The following is a 17,253-nucleotide window of genomic DNA, read 5'->3' on the forward strand; positions in this document are numbered from 1 at the left end:
AGGGTATCCTCCAAACGGATGGGTAAAGGGTATGCAGAATGTGGAGTACGAAATGTCCCTTCCTTTGAGTGAGAAGGAGAAGAGTCAGAGGTAATATCCAAGGAAAGAGTTGGATAGGCTCAGAAGAATAGAAGAGTACCAGGGTTTTCTTGGCCAATCCAGAGAAATAAGGATGGCCCTAGGTGTTCTTCTCTTTATTTTGGGGAACCATGGGATCTAGGGCATTGGTGTAAAGCCCAAAAGAATAGGACTGTCCATACAAATGAAAACTAATCTATTTTGTGGGCTAAAAGGGTCTTGTTCCTTGAACAGAACCTTTCCAAATGTATGCTTATACCTGTGGAGAAGAGCTTCATCTGTGGTGTCCCCTATTCCTTGGCTATGTTGAGAGCAAACTCTTGAAGCAGCTGCCACTTGTGGGTGCCTCCTGGCTTCTCTTATTGTGTCTGCTCATTGAAATAGCACACCTGAGAGGAATTCAGCCCACAGGTGCCATCCCATGGGTGAGCTGTGATCCCCATCCCCATAGCTAGGTGATAAGGAGGGCAGGAATAGATTTTCTCCTTATTTTTGAGTCACATGTCTGTGGCATAATTTGAATCCATGACTAGCACCCTTGGTTATAATATCTCTCTGAGTGCTAGTGAAGCCCTCTGTGTAGTCAGAAGTTCCTTTTTGTTTATAGGTTCATAGGTTCATAGGCATGTATTAAGCTAATGTCCTGGAGCCTTTACTAGCCTAGCACAAAAAAAAAAAAAAAATTACCCAGGCACCATGCTACCCGATGTTAGTTCACAGTGCCCATATCTAGTAGGGCAACTGGAATGATATCTGGAGTGAACTTTCTGTCACCCATCTACTTGTCAAGATTTCTCTTGAAGAGGGCCAGTGAGGTGCTCTGCTTGACATGAATGGGAAGCTTATTCCACAGTACGAGCAGTCTTTGGGAGATGAACCTGTCCCTCCAGCATGTTCTGTTAATTGTGGTAATGAGGTTGTGACTTCTGGAGTGTGTGGTGCAGGGGGATTGGGATTTCTTTAGGTGTAGCATTTCAAGTAGGGCTGGGTCGGACATGGCTTTGTAAGATAAGCAGAGATCACCTCTAAGTATTATTTATTTATTTTATTTTATTTTTATTTTACATCTGTTTACTGGGATAGGCCGACTGGACACAGGTCCATTTACAGCGGAGGCCCAGGGAGAAAAGCTCCATACATTTTAAGTCCAGTTTACAATAACTTCACACATCAAATGTTCAGACATAGATTATGTACAGTTCACAATAAAGTTCAGCAGATTGAAATAATTGTTATACAGTGTCAAACAGAAATACAATATAATATATATATCAGACAGAGAGAATAGAAATCATGGTCTCAAGTGATATGTTTAAATGTTATGTGATGCATAATCATAAATCCATTTATTCATAAGGTGGACTTTTAGAGAGCTTTTAAACATATTGGCCGATGTAGCAGAGGTAAGGGTAGGGGGAAGGTTATTCCAGTTTCTTGCTATGCTGTGGGAGAATAGGGCTTGTCCTGCAGAGTTGCTGGTTTTAGAAATAGGCAGTAGTGTTTTTTCTGAAGAGCGTAGGGGACGATTTGATGTGTGCTTGGTTATAACTGACCAAGAGATGGGGTTTTGAGTGGAAAGTTCAAAATATTGTAGGCAATTGTTAGTTGATGATAGTTGAGTAGTTGGGGTAGTTCTAGCCATTGCAGTTTGCACAGTGCATGACAATGGTGTGATTTGTAGTTGGATTTAGAAGCGAATCTGGCGATTTTATTGTAGCATAACTGAAGTTGTTCAAGGTCCTATTTTCTTATGTGGGTAAGGATCGGAATGGTGTACATTAGAGTAGATAGAAGGTGTGTTTGGGCAAGTGTCACATGTGCTTTGTCAGTTAGGAATTTTTTGTGTCTATATAGTGTCCCCAATTTTTTGTGGACTTTTTTATGGTTTGTGCTATATGCACATCAAACAGTAATTTGTTGTCTATTTCCATGCCAAGGAGTTTGGTATGGTTTGTGGGTGAGATGTTGGTACTGTTTTTGGCAGTGATTGTAAAAGGTTGGTTGATAGATTTAGATTTGTTAGAAAAGAAAATGAGTAGTTTGGTTTTTGTTGGGATGAAGGATTAGTTGAATCTGGGTAATCCAGTTTTCTACTGAGGTGAAGGAGTCTTGAGTAAGTGTTTGAAGGGTTGTGAGTGATGGTGCAGAGCAGATGAGAGTGGAGTCATCTGCGTATTGTATGAGTGAGGCATTTTAGGTGGAGGTTTGGAGGCTGTTAGTTAAAATGGAAAAAAGTGGTCCTAATATTGAATCCTGTGGGACTCATATGGTTGTAGGGAGTAGTGGTGATAGTGTATTCTGCCACTGAACAGACTGCTGTCTGTCTGATAAGTAGCATTTAAATAATGCTATAGTGGAAGGGGCAAAACATAGGGAGGACATGGAATCCAGTAGCATGGTGTGTGACACCATGTCAAATGCCTTGGATAAGTCTAGAAATATTGCTGATACGAAATTGTTGTTTCTGTGAAGATTTATTATGTTTGTAAAGGTCAGAAGAGTGGTAGTAGTGCTATGATGTTGGAATCCATGTTGAGTGGGTGACAGGAGATTGTTACAGTTTAGAAATTGCACAAGTTGGGAGTGTATACACTTTTCAAGTATTTTGGATAAGAGGGTAGGATGGCTATTGGTTTGTAGTTGGAGAAATCATAAGAGTTTCCTCCTTTGTGAAGAGGGATAATGTTAGATACTTTCCATAGTTTAGGGATGTAGGCTTCCTGTATGGACCGGTTTATCAGGATAGATACTGGGTATGAGAGGGAATCAGCTGCCATTTTTTAGGAAGCCAGCAGGTAGGTTGTCTGCTGCAAGTGTGGTGGGTTTGAGTTTTTGTAGAAGTTTTTTAATAGTAGTGGTAGGGACAGGTGAGAGTGTGAAAGAGGGGTTATTGTTAACGGACTTGCTAGGTGGGTCTGAGTGGTAGGTTTTGGGGATCTGAGAGGACAGTGATAGAATTGTTTGAGTGAAATGTTGGTTAAATTGAGATGCAATGTCTGTGGTGTTATTATTGGTGGTGGGAGTTGGGGTGGATGTTTTTCCATTATTGAGTAGGGAGTTGATGGAATTCCAGAATTTCTGTGGGTCTCTTGTGTGCTTGGTTTGGCTGGTGAGGAAATAGTTTTGTTTATCGAGTATGGTTTGTCTTTTTGCTTGGTTTCTTGGTTTTTGGTAGTTAGAGTTAAGCATTAGAAACACAGGGCTGTTATACCCAACTGATATCCATTATCATTGGGGTCACTGCAAAAATATCCCAAACAACAAACTAAAACAATGAGTGAGAAGGTCACTGAAAACCCAGTCAGTAAAAACATGTAATGCTTAGTCAAATAATCTGCTTGTGATGTGCCGATGAGGTCATAACAAGGCCAAAATATGCACATCCACAGCTAGTAGAGTTTTGCTTTATTGGCCCGAAATTGTCCATTAAAATGACGAAACAAGTCATGGGCATTCAGAATTGCCAATTAGCTGAAACACCTGATGTTCATAAGGATCATTTGCATATATACCATGTGCCTCTGATACAAGAGGTTTGGGAGGTCACTTATTGGAAGTTCTAGCTTTGCTGGAGTTTTTCATTTTGTTTTACTGATTGGTTTTTCAGTGACCGTCTCACTCATTGTTTTAGTTTGTTATTTGAAAAAACAAAGAATGGAAAATATAAGTAAAATAAAAAGTAAGCTATGACATTTTGAACTTGAACTACACAGAAATTATACTCCTACTATTGAGAAACAAATAGCAAATCTACAGAAACAGTTAAATGAGATTCAAATGCAATAATACACATTTACAGAACTTAGAATGCTACACAGATATGCAGAGTGAGCTCAAACCCCTTCCAAATGTTAGCAAGATTTATCAATGTAAGGAACCCCACTTGTAAAATACAAGAAATAAAATATAAAGACAATATTTATAACTCTGATACTGAAATAATAGGATTTTTTGAATAAGTATTTCAAACCATTTATGGTTCACAAGATCATATTAATGACAACCTATTCAAAACCTTTGCAAATAACATAGAATTCCCTCAGTTTATTGAAACCCAATCTAATAATCTCAAAAGCCCACTAACAGAAGAGGAAGTAAATAAGGCTATTAGTAAATTAAAACCTGGGAAAGCTCCTGGTCCTGATGGGTATGTAGCAGAATTTTATAAACATTTAAAGCAACAAATAACACTAATACTTCTAAAACTATACAACTATATAATAACAGTTGGGATATTAGACCTATATCTGAACAACTCCAAAACCATACTTATCCCAAAACCAAATACAGATCCGACAAATCCGAACAACTTTAGACCTATAGCTCTGATAAATTTGGATATCAAGATATTTTCAACAATTTTAGCACAAAGAATCCAGAAAGTAGCCCCAGTCATAATAGCACCTGAACAGCTAGGCTTTATGAGACAGAGACAAGTAAAGGACAATACATTAACCATCGATGCCCTAACCCACTTATGTGCCAAGGACAAATCCCCTAAATATGCATTATCAGTAGATGCAACAAAACCCTTTGATAGAGTCAATCAAAAATTCCTCCTCTTTGTACTTTATCAATTTGGACTACATAAAAATGATTAAAACATTATATACTAAAACAACTACAACTCTGTTATATTAATAACCAACAACATTTTAAACAATTATTGAATTTTGACAATAATCCACTTTTGGGCTGTTCGCTTACTGATGGAATTGCAATAGATGAGCCTACTGATTGGGCTACCTTTAAACAAGTACTGAGAGAATCTGAGAATGACTTATATAAGCTAAAGAGAATGCAGTGGCAAAGACTACATATGGAAGCCTGCGTTTACCATAAAGTGGTTCCTAGGGGCCTGTGGGTTCTCCGCATGCCCGCATATGGTAATGCTTATCCAGAACTATTAAAACACTGGCAGATACTTAATATAGAATTAAGCATCAATTATATGCACCTTCTCAATCATTTCTTTGCTCCACATGAGAAAGAATTATGTAACAAACTTGAAAAGGCACAAGCAGATTTGTGTTGTAGGTTCTCTGGACCTACTTACTCAGCAGAGATTGACAATGTCCTTTTAAAAGTTTTAGCCTATGATGATAAGCAGCAAACTGTTAAGAAATGGAAGTTGGCTAGGGATATGGCTGATTTTCAACAAGGCCATATCTTTGTCTGGCCATGAGGGTCCGGATGAACGAAGGACATTGTAAGAGATACTACTCAACAAGTTGCTACTGAGCAGTTACAACATAATTTGACATTGCTTTCATCTGATGTAAACTCTAACACCTCTGGTGCTATGAATGTTTCTGCTAAACGTGAAATTAATCAAACTGATTTATTATGTAATTCATTGTCAGCAAATACATATAATGCCAGTAATTGTGCTACTCCTGCAGCTGGTGCTTGCCCTAAAGATACCAGCAACCCTCTAGAAACTGATGTTGTCTTTTCAAATTTTCCTGCCCCTTTCAGACTTCCAACAACATTGGGCAGGGGGCGGAACCTCAGTTACATGTGCAAGAAACGGAAGTCCTCAGTGGACCTCGACCATGCCATGGAAGAGAGTGTATGGAAGAAAACTTTTCATTGATTTACAATCTTTCTTCAAATACGCTCACAGACTCACAATTAAGTTTATTAACTATATGTCTGAGCTTTGTGCCATCGTGCTCAGTACCCTATGAAGATATTATCTTGGATGTTAAACTGTTTGTTCACAATGTACCATTAAAGTTGGTGTTTGGTGGAGAATGCACAGTGCCTGCTCCTCTAAAGTGTTCTAGCTTGTTTATGCCTCAAATACCTCCAGTGCTTGAAACTTTTATTAAGGCAGTCGAAAGTGAATTGTTTAAAATGAACAAATTCAAGCATAATTTTTATAATTTATCTTATGATGAATGTATGGCTCTAAATTAACTTAAAAATAGTAAAATGCTAACATTTTGTCCCTCTGATAAAGGGGGACCTATTGTAATCCTTGACACCACACAGTATAATACAGCCATGATTTGTATGCTTAATGATGTTGATACTTATGAACATGTGACTAATAATTATTTAAATAGGATTATAAGCCATATCCATGAGCCCCTTTATGTCTTATTAATGAAATGTTTTATAGAAAAAGACATGTATGATTTTATGCTGTTTGCTGATCCCTTGATACCAACTATTCATGGCTTACCTAAGGTCCATAAGTCTTTACATAACCCACCTCTTCGTCCCATTGTTTCAGGCAGAGGTTGGGCCACAGAATTTATTTCCATTTTTATTGAGCATCACTTAAAAAACCTTTGGAAAAAGCTAGTACGGGCCTTAGGGATATGGAGCACTTTCTGGGTATGTTGGGTGATTATTCTAGAGAACATGATATTTATTCTGAACATACTTTGTTGGTTACCATGGATATACAGACCTTATTTACTATCATAGCTCATGACATGGGCATTACCAATCTGAAGAGTTTTCTAACTGTAAACACTGACTATTCATCTGAATTGATTGGATGTATAGGTGTCTTAATGGACATGATTCTATAAAATAATGTGTTTTTGTTTAATGACATTCTTTATAGACAAAAGATAAGGGTTGCAATGGGGGCTCCTTGCGGTAAAAGTTATGCCAACCTAGTGTTGGTGGAATGGGAGCATGAGGTAGTCCTCTCTGGGCGCCACTTCTCCATACAGTAGCTGTATTACAAGCACTTTGTGGATGACATTTTTGTTTTGTGAGAAGGTTCAGAGGCTGATTTACTTGAACTTGTCCATTATTTAGAAACATCACGTAATTGTTTTAAATGTACTGTGAATTATTCAGCCATTACTATAGATTTTCTAGATGTGAAACTTGATCTTTTTGATGGAGTTATTAAAACCTCCCTATATAGGAAACCATGTAAGAAGAATACTTTTTACATCATGATAGCATGCATTCCAGACATGGTTTTAACAATATCACCAAAAGTCAGTACCTTAGAATTTCTTACTTACACACTGAGGATATAGAATGTTTTGAAGCTATGGATCTACTAAGTAATGACTTTTTGGCTAGGGGCTATAAGCAGCAGGATCTGAATGCTACATATGATGAGGTTGCTTCCTTGTTATCAAGCAAGAGCAAATCTTTCTTTAAATGCTCATATGAGTCCAAGTCACCCCATGATAACTCAACTGGTCATAATGTTAGACTTTCATTGACTTATGGCAATAATGTGCAGAAGGTCTGCAGCAATGTTAACAAATTTTGGCCCATATTACTCTCAGATGACAAAATAAAATCTATAGTGGGTGATAAATCTTGTTATGTATTTAAGAACAATTTGTCTCTGAAGAGACAACTGTGTTATAGATCGACGATTAGACCAGTTTTGTCTTCTCAGCAGAAGGGAACCTATCCTTGTAGGGGCTGCAAAGTCTGCTGTCACATTTCTACCAGGGTAGTTTTTCAGCATCCAGTATATGATGTTATATTTAAACCTGACTTTTATGCTGATTGTAAGTCCCATGGACTTGTATACTTGGCCAGATGTAAATGTCACAATTCATTCTATCTGGGGAAAACTGTTAAGATGCTTAAAGAGTGCATTCTTCAGCATATGGGTGACATTAGACGTAAAAACACACTTAATGCCCTAGCCAAACATGTTTCTAGTTTTACTGATCATAATTTTGATTTTATAGTGTTGCAATTGCTATATTTTAACAAAAGGCATGGTGATTTTAATAACAGACTTGAAACTGCAGAGACAAGGTGTATTGTAAATTTGCAGGCAGATAAACTGCCTGGCTTTAATGCCTCTTTTCCTTTAAAACCAATTCTTAAGAAAATAAGTATACATCAATAATTGATTGCTGTATTCTATTGGTTAATTGAAGCACATGTTTTAGCATTTAATGGGTTCTGTTGTTTTATTTTGTGGATCTGATGAAGCACAACTTGTGTGAAAGCACTTATCCTGTGTACTCTGTGTATTAATGTTTTATACTTTTACAGCCTTGGTGAATGCCTGGTTTGTTTCCAGCAAATAACACAAAATAAAACTGGTTTTACTACCCAAATTACATCAAATTGGACATTAAACTCAAACCTGTTGAAAATTAAAGAAGTGGAACAAGAGATTATAAATTCTCTTATGCACTTAAATGAAAACTTTGCAAACAGTGAAATCCCTTTGGATATTCAATGGGCAGCCTTTAAAGTTACAGCTAGGGGTACCCTCATCCAAAAAGCATCATATTTACAAAAAACAAAGAAGGGAAAATATAAGTAAAATTGAAAGTAAGCTAAGACATTTTGAACTTGAACTACAAAGAAATTGTACTCCTACTATTGAGAAACAGATAGCAAATCTACAAAAACAGTTAAATAAGATTCTAATGCAACAATATACATTTACAGAAGTTAGAATGTTACACAAATATGCAGAGTAGGCTCAAACCCCTTCCAAAATGTTAGCAAGATTTAACAATGTAAGGAACCCCACTTGTAAAATACAAGAAATAAAATATAAAGACAATATTTATAACTCTGATATTGAAATAATAGGGTTTTTGAAGAAATATTTCAAATCATTTACTGTCCACAAGATCATATTAATGACAACCTATTCCAAACATTTGTGAAAAACTTAGAATTCCCTCAATTTATTGAATGCCAATCTAATAATCTCAAAAGCCCACTAACAGAAGAGGAAGTAAGGCTATTGATAAATTAAAACCTGGGAAAGCTCCTGGTCCTGATGGGTATGTAGCAGAATTTTATAAACATTTTAAGCAACAAATAACACCAATACTTGTAAAACTATACAACTATATAATAAAAGTTGGAATATCAGACCTATATCTGAACAACTCCAAAACCATACTTATCCCAAAACCGAATGCAGATCCCACAAATCCGAACAACTATAGACCTATAGCTCTGATAAATTTGGATATCATGATATTTTCAACAATTTTAGCACAAAGAATACAGAAAGTAACCCCAGACATAATAGCACCTGAACAGCTATGCTTTATGAGTCAGAGACAAGTAAAGGACAACACATTAACCATCAATGCCATAACCCACTTATGTGCCAAGGACAAATCCCCTAAATATGAATTATCAGTAGATGCAACAAAACTCTTTGACAGAGTCAATCAAAAATTCCTCCTCTTTGTACTTTATCAATTTGGACTCCCAAATGAATACATAAAAATGATCAAGACATTATATACTAAAGCAACTACAACTCTTTATATTAATAAGAAAACTTTTAAACCAATACAAATAGTAAATGGAACCAGACAGGGATGCCCACTCTCACCAAATCGGATTACTTTTTATATAGAAGCATTACTACTGCAAATTACCTAGAGAACATAACATCATCATATTTCTCTATTAAACACTCAAGTAAAATGCACAGCTTTTGCAGATGATCTCAATATTTATTTTCAATATCCCAATACTGATTTAAATAAAATCCTATCATCCATAGATAAGTTTTCCACGGTATCCAACTATGAAATTAATCCTAAGAAGTCAATCATTTATCCAATTAACTCACTGGGACATAAGGAATTTTACTTTCCAGTGACTAATGTTAAAGTGCAAAATACCTTGAAATATTTAGGTATAAATTTTAGCCATACACAAGTAGATATGTTCAAAAATAATATAGGTAAAATGTGGTCAAATATAGTTGGTAACATTAGTAAGTGGGAAAAGCTTAAACTATCTACCTTATCAAAAGCTTCAATTATAAAAATGAACATATTGCCTAAGATTTTATACCATCTGAATGCCATTTTAATGAAAATTCTAGTTACCTTCTTCAACAAGATAAAAGTTTGACTGGCAAAGTTCATATAGTATTCAAAAAGTACAAGAATTAGCTATAATAAGCTAACACCCACAAAAGAAAAAGGAGGTCTAGGCCTTTCTGATTTTCATTTGTACTATGAAATTATTAATGCAAGTCACGTCATACAAATAGCAAATCATGACCCAATAGGAAATGAATAGTACCCATTTCGGATTAAATTATTTCACAGGGATACTATAACTTATAAAGTTAATCCAAAAATATTCCCTTCTTAAACAAGAAGCTCTTAAGACAAAAATTCTCCCAATCTTAATAAACAACTGCGAAATTTTCAAAAGCTACTGATATCAATAAATTTAAAAGACACAATTACGCTTTTGCAACCAATACATAACAACCCAGATATAAAACTAGCAAACACTATGGTAAATCTAGATAAATACCCTTTAATAAAAAATTATACAGTATGGGATTTTTGCCAATTAATAAACCTTCCAATGGAAAATATTATGAAACTACTTAAAGCTAGCAATAAATATAACCTGATAATTAAACAAATCTTATACCTAGTAAGTACTATAACCAAATATATCAATGTAGTTGAGCAAGATGTATATGTGTTGTTATCTTTTTCTGCATATTTTATGAACAATTATTTAATAAAAAGAAATTTGATAAAAACATAAATAAGCAAAAGAAGTTCCATCACACATTACATGATTGAAAGTCACATAATCTGAATATCTCAACTACAAGAAAGGCAAATATACTATGCAGAAATCTATAGAAGTTCATTTATAAAGATATGAATGCAAGTCTGTCCAGATGACTGAGCATCTTGAGGTCACTGGCAATTTTTGTTATGAATATCTGAAGTTTTTTAAAGTTTGGTGATATGTTTAGGCAAATGTATCTCAGAAGGCACACTATATTCAATAACTGATCTGATGGGATACGAGTAAACGGGTATTAAGATTTCTTTGGATATACAGGGGATGCTTTTGTAATTAGATGAGCAAGATAGAAGATTTCTGAAATACTGCGGAGACACAATGGTCAAAAGATAGGGAATTATCAACAAGAATGCGTATATCACTTATGGCAGTGTCTGACTGGAGCAGCGTGCCACCTATGTGATACAATCTTAAAATGTTTTGTTTCACCTACAGAATCCTGAGTAAGGTAAGCAGTACATTTTCAGTCCTTCAGCGACTGAAGCAGGAAGCAGGCAGATGATGTCAGTGCTGCACAATTTATGTGATTGCATGCATTATTCTATATTATTATTATTATTATTAGTAGTAGTAGTAAGTAGTATTGTTTCTGCATTAACTAGGTGACTTTTAGGAGCTAGCACACTGATGCACCATCAAGATGGGCTTCACTAGCAATAAAGCTGCCAGTGGACCTTCAGCAGGAAGCACTAATGAAAGGTTAAGTGTTTTATCTACTACATTGAGGATTAGATGAATGATTTCATGCTGTAAGTGGACATTCATTATTGGAGACAGAAAGAATGAATTTCTTTAGTAATACAGAGTCTGCACTGACTACAGCTGGCATACACTGCAGAAATGTTCATCATATACTACATACCTACCCTTCACTTGATGTTATTGAAGATTGAAGGTTCCAAGAAGTTATGGTTGTGTGTCCCCTACATGTTATCTGGCATTGCCAGTGATCAATATGACTTCATGTCTTTCCATGACCATTAGGCAATTGCCCCAGTAGAGGCACGTGTATATAAAAAAATTCAAAAAACAGAAATGAAAATGAAAAAAGTCAGCAAACTGGTCTGGGGTAGTATTTTCAAATCTCTATACACTAAGTATAGAACTTTAATTCAATATTTTATTGTTCATACAAGAGCTTCAATATATGAGTTCAGGCCCAAACAGTCTCACCAGCCATATGGTGTTAAAAAGAAAGTCAGAGATGCAGGCCCCACCAAGACTTTCCTTCAACTCACACAAGCCAAAAAAAAATCTTCACCTGAACTTGCCTAATGCTAATTCCACAAGATACTCCATCTGGGAACCCTGTCCTATGAATCTCTGGTTACAACCATTGTTTTGACTGATGATGCATCTCCAGCTGACGAGCCAGCTTCCTGATTTTTCCTTAACAGGCAACCTGTTTTTATACAAGAAGTCATTGGCAATCTACTTCCCATTAAATTACCTATAAAGTCAGGTGTGCCTTTACAGATTTTATAGCCAATGGTCCACATCAGTAATTTTACCAATAAGAATTCATAGTTTCATTTAGTTTATGAGACATTGCTACAGTGAATTTTATTTATGGTTCTTGTCTGTTTGCATATCTCACGATATCATGCTGTCTTTGCCTTATAGTATCTCCACACGTTTGTCCTTATTAGTGCATATATGAAGGAATTGCATTATTTACCAGTCTGATAGTTATTCAATATCCTATTTCAGTATTACTTGCTTTATATTGCTGTTTATTTCAAGACATGTTCTCTGCAATGGCTGCTTCTTCAGGAGCATCAGCCCACACATGAATCAGAAATCCACTAAATCTACATGTATCAAATTGCCATAAGCCCCTTCCAGTTATTATAACTACCTGTACACCTTCAGGCACATTTCATTGGAGTGCTATGAATGACCATACATGTTTGTGGATGTCATAAAGTTTTCATTTTCAAAATATGGCATGACTGATTATATGTCTGCAGGTTCATAGGTTCATAGGTAAGTACTAGGCTAACTGCCTTGGGGGCCATTTAAGCATAGGCAATTTCCCTCTTTATGCTCAAAATAACCTATCCCATTTGGTTAAAGATTGGCCTTACCCATCCCATGGTCAATAATTATGTATTACCCCTAATAAGAATAACTGTGATTGTACTGTAGATAATTTTAGGGAACCCATGTATGGAATAAGGACTTTAGCAGCTGTCTCTGTCCATTAGTAGTACAGGGAGCAGTCCTGGGGTAAATGTTCTGTTTCACATCCATGGATCTAAGTTGTGTTTAAATATGGACAGTGGTTAACTTTTTTATGTTGATGGTGGTGACTCTGTTCCACAGCAGTGGCATCCTTTGTGACATATACCTGTCCCTTGAAACCATTCTGCTGACACTGCATAAGAGGTCTAGATCCCTAGACTGAGTATCTCTGATGCCATTTGACTTTCTGATGGTTAGTAAATCCATCACTAATGGATTGGAGGATGCCTCTAACACCAGACACAGGTCATCTCTTAGCAGTCTGTAATATACCAAGTATAGTGGCAGAGCTTTGAGTCAATCTATGTAAGACATGCTGTTTAGGCCTTATATCATTTAAGTAATGTAGCTCTGTAGGTGTTTCAGCTGTTGATGTATCTGGACAGATACATGCCAAAGGGGGCATTATATTCAGTGTTTGGCCTAAAGTTGACTTAGTATAACAGGATAACGACATCCATAGATGTAGACACAATTAATTTGTTTATAAGCTGTGCAATATAGAAGTACTTTTCTTACTACAATAAATTTCCAAATCCCAAACAACTGGGCCAACTCTTGGGGATGTATTATCAATGTGGTAGTTCTCTTTCCCTGTGGTAGATGACTTCAAAATGATACAATAATGCATTTTTGTGGCATTTGGTTTCAGTCCATGATTTTGGCACCACTTATTTCAGACAAGCCTTCCTGCAGGATGGCTAAGTCATTTGTGGATTCAATAACTGCTCCTAGTTTGCAGTCATTTGCAAACTTCAAAACACAAACATCATTCTTACTATTAGTAACAAAGTAAGACTGATGTACACTGATAAATATAGTTACTGACTTCACCGGATCAATAATACAAACACTCATAAATGCACATTGTGAAAGGAAATAAAAAAATGTTTATGTCAATATCTAATGATGATTTGCACCGTATCATGCAGTAGTAGATGGTAAAAATATGTGGTGTATGAAATTAGGAGAAATGAACCAGTGGAATGGTTTAAATGAAGACAATAATCTATCTGAATTCTACATATTCTGTCAAACAGTATCCATCTTTGTTTCTTTGCTGGTAAAAGGCACAGTGCAATCATTAGTTAGGATGCAAATAACAACAACATTTTGTCAGCATATGTAATCAAAATCTATCTACAATAATAAATATCAAATTAAGGAACGTTCATAGACTCATAAGAGTTTGCAGGATGAAGTCAGAACATGGGCCATAATCATCCTGATAATATCCATATTCATAAACCACCTCTTCTTTCCAGAAGGATACAAGTTAGGCCCAGGATAAACATACAGCCAACCATCTAATTACCAAAGCTTGCTTTAACAGGAATAGGTTAGCACTCTGTTTTATATGTAATGGATGATCACTTCAGAGATGGGGAAAGCAGTAAATATTAAATCTGCCCCTCAAACTTGTCTCATTTATTTGTTGATGTAGATTCAGATCTTTAGTTTGAGTGTTTATGGAGCCATGTTTTTGGTGAAAGTGCAGAACATTGGGGAAAGGGAGTTGTTATGCCCTTAACAGCATGAAATACTATAGCAATAACCCACGCCTGGGTGTGGGTAATGCTGGATTTACCCACAGTTGGTGTGGTTTGGTCATGAGGGCGAAGCCTGAGTGGCCAAACAAAGACAACCGTGGGTAAATCCAGAATTACCCACACCCAGAAGTGGGTTATTGCTATTATACAATGACATTATTTAAGAAAAAAAAATATTTTTCTTAAATAATGGCATTGTATAATGCCTCCTTGCTGCCCTTCCGCAGCTGTCTAGTATTCTGCAGCAGTTCTGATGTACTGTGCATGCATATGCTTACACAGTACATCAGAGCTGTGGGCAAAAGCAACGGAGAAAGCAAGATCTCTGTTGTTTTTACAAACTGTCTCACTATGTTAAAGCTGTCTCGCTATGTTAAACCCATTTAACATAGTGAGACAGTTTTGAAAAAAGCAACGGAGAAAGCAAGATCTCCGTTGCTTTTTACATGTCTCGCTATGTTAAAGGAGTTTAACATAGTGAGACAGCTTTAAAAAAGCAACGGGGAATCTCTGTTGCTTTTTTTAAAGCTGTTTCGCTATGTTAAACCCATTTAACATAGTGAGACACCTTTAAAAAAAAGCAACGGAGATAGGAAGATCTCCGTTACTTTTTTAAAAGCTGTCTCGCTATGTTAAACACCTTTAACATTGCGAGACAGTACAGCAATGGAGATCTTGCATTCTCCGTTGCTGTAAAAAGAGTTATACTAATGGAAAAAGTCAGGGCGACCGGACATTTTTCCATTACTATAACTCTGATTTACAACGTGCACGCTGACCAATCAGCATGCACGTTTTGGAATATTAATGGGGGGGGGGTCGTTGTATAATAGGCAATAATGTCCATGTAGGAGTTTATATAAGAGACAGAGTAAACCGATAGTTTCAATTCTTTTTTGGTAGCTGCAAGTCTTTACTCATTAACTTCATTAGTGTACTAAGCTCAACACCGAAAGCATTTATTTATTCTTTCATTCATTTATTAACCAATACATTTTGCCTCAGTCTTTTTCAGAACTCTTGGGGGATCAGAACATACCCTGGAGATCAACAATATCAAATCAGAGAAGCAGGATGATAAGATGACAGTTCACTGCATGATCTTGTTGCGTTCCGCACAAATCCAGAAAAATCATTAAGTAACAGACATCCTGTATGGCATGCTTCAGCAAAGCAGTGACTTTTCTTTATTCCCATCATCCCATTGGTAATTTTTTTTATTCATTATTGGAACATACTATAGTCAGAGAAGGTAGCAGTTCTACCTGGCTTTGGTAGTCTGTATGGCAAGCAATTCTAAAAGGTTACTATTAAGCTTAACCATTGAGATATTTCTCCACAAAGGAACTTTATCAAGCACATGGTATTCTGAGGGAGTGAAACAAGCCACCACAGCAGTGGGTCAAATGTATTCTAAAGGGGTACGATTTCATGCAGTACCATCTGAATGGAGCAGTGCCAAAATTCTGAAGGTGCTGTTAGAATTACACTACATGAATATGCAATAGTATGAAGAGTTATCCTAAAAACTGGGCATCATCAGAAAGGGAATGTATCTGTGGAGGAGGATATGAGTGAACATAGCCTAGCCTATGTGTGTAAGAACTGAATATGCAGACTGGGTTTGTTTTAAAGCATTTGTAGTCTATCATTTATTAAAGGTAATGATATACAGAAGAAAAAGATTAGTGCTACAATGTCAAAATACATGGACTTCTTTGTGCCCACAGTAACTTTAGCACAGACACATTTCTCAGCAACTGAATTGCATTTCATCCATGTGTCCCCAACCAAATATCACTGGAAGGAAATATCCCACAACCTACAAGCCTAAACTCTTTTGAAGTTATACTAAAATCTGCCACGCAGTGTACCCACATGAACTTTCCTAAGGGCATACTTATCTTTATATGGTGGGAATGCTTGTAATTGGAAGTACAGCACATATGCAAGGCTGTGAAATCCATATTATATGTGCAATTTAATTCTCCAGTAAAGAACCACTTTAAGTACATGCTAGCTGACCCTCTTGTAAGTTTTTGTTTTGTACTAATCAGTAATATTTACTGAGTGGTTGTTGCTGTAGCAGTATTGGAACCCAGCAGCCTAGAAAATCTATGCTGTACTCCTTTTCTCACACTTTAAATCTAATTACCCTCCCTACCTTACATACTTTTCCTAAGCCTTTACTTAGCATTCCTGTGATCTTGCTCCTGACTTTGTTTTCTAGTACCCCCACCCACCCTATCTTACTCCATTCTACTCTTGTCTGCATCCTGCTGACTTCTAGTGGGTGTCTAGTGCAGATGTGCTATATGTATGCATGAGAGCTATACTTTCCTAACCTCCGACACTTAGTTTTTATTTGTCTCCCCCTAGTCACTGCTTTTTCCCTCATTTCCTCTCAAGTTAACACCACTCACTGTACCTAATCTTTCCCAATACTATCCAGACCTTCCTAGCTGTCTGATTTTCTTCTTGGGTGATTTCCGGACCTGGGTGTAGGCCTGGCTCCGCTTGTCTACCCTACCCCCATTTCCACCCACCCCCAATATCCTGTAATTTATACTTATCCACACCATACTCTTCTACAACTACACCCTAATGCATAGCCAATCCACAAAACTCCATCAATTAATCAATCATATCTTAATTACACCTCTCTCCTTCCACCTACCATAAACTTTTTTTCTCACACCTATAACACATATTTCCTTTCTCTCCCTACACTACAAAACATTAACTCTTTTCATCCATCTTCCAAATATGTAGCCCCACGAATAGACCTTATATACACAACAAACTTATGTCCTAAATAAAACTTCTTATCCTG

The sequence above is a fragment of the Protopterus annectens genome, chromosome 1.part0 (assembly GCF_019279795.1).
Source record: "Protopterus annectens isolate FY-2018-M chromosome 1.part0, PAN1.0, whole genome shotgun sequence".
In the NCBI taxonomy this organism is placed as follows: domain Eukaryota; kingdom Metazoa; phylum Chordata; order Ceratodontiformes; family Protopteridae; genus Protopterus; species Protopterus annectens.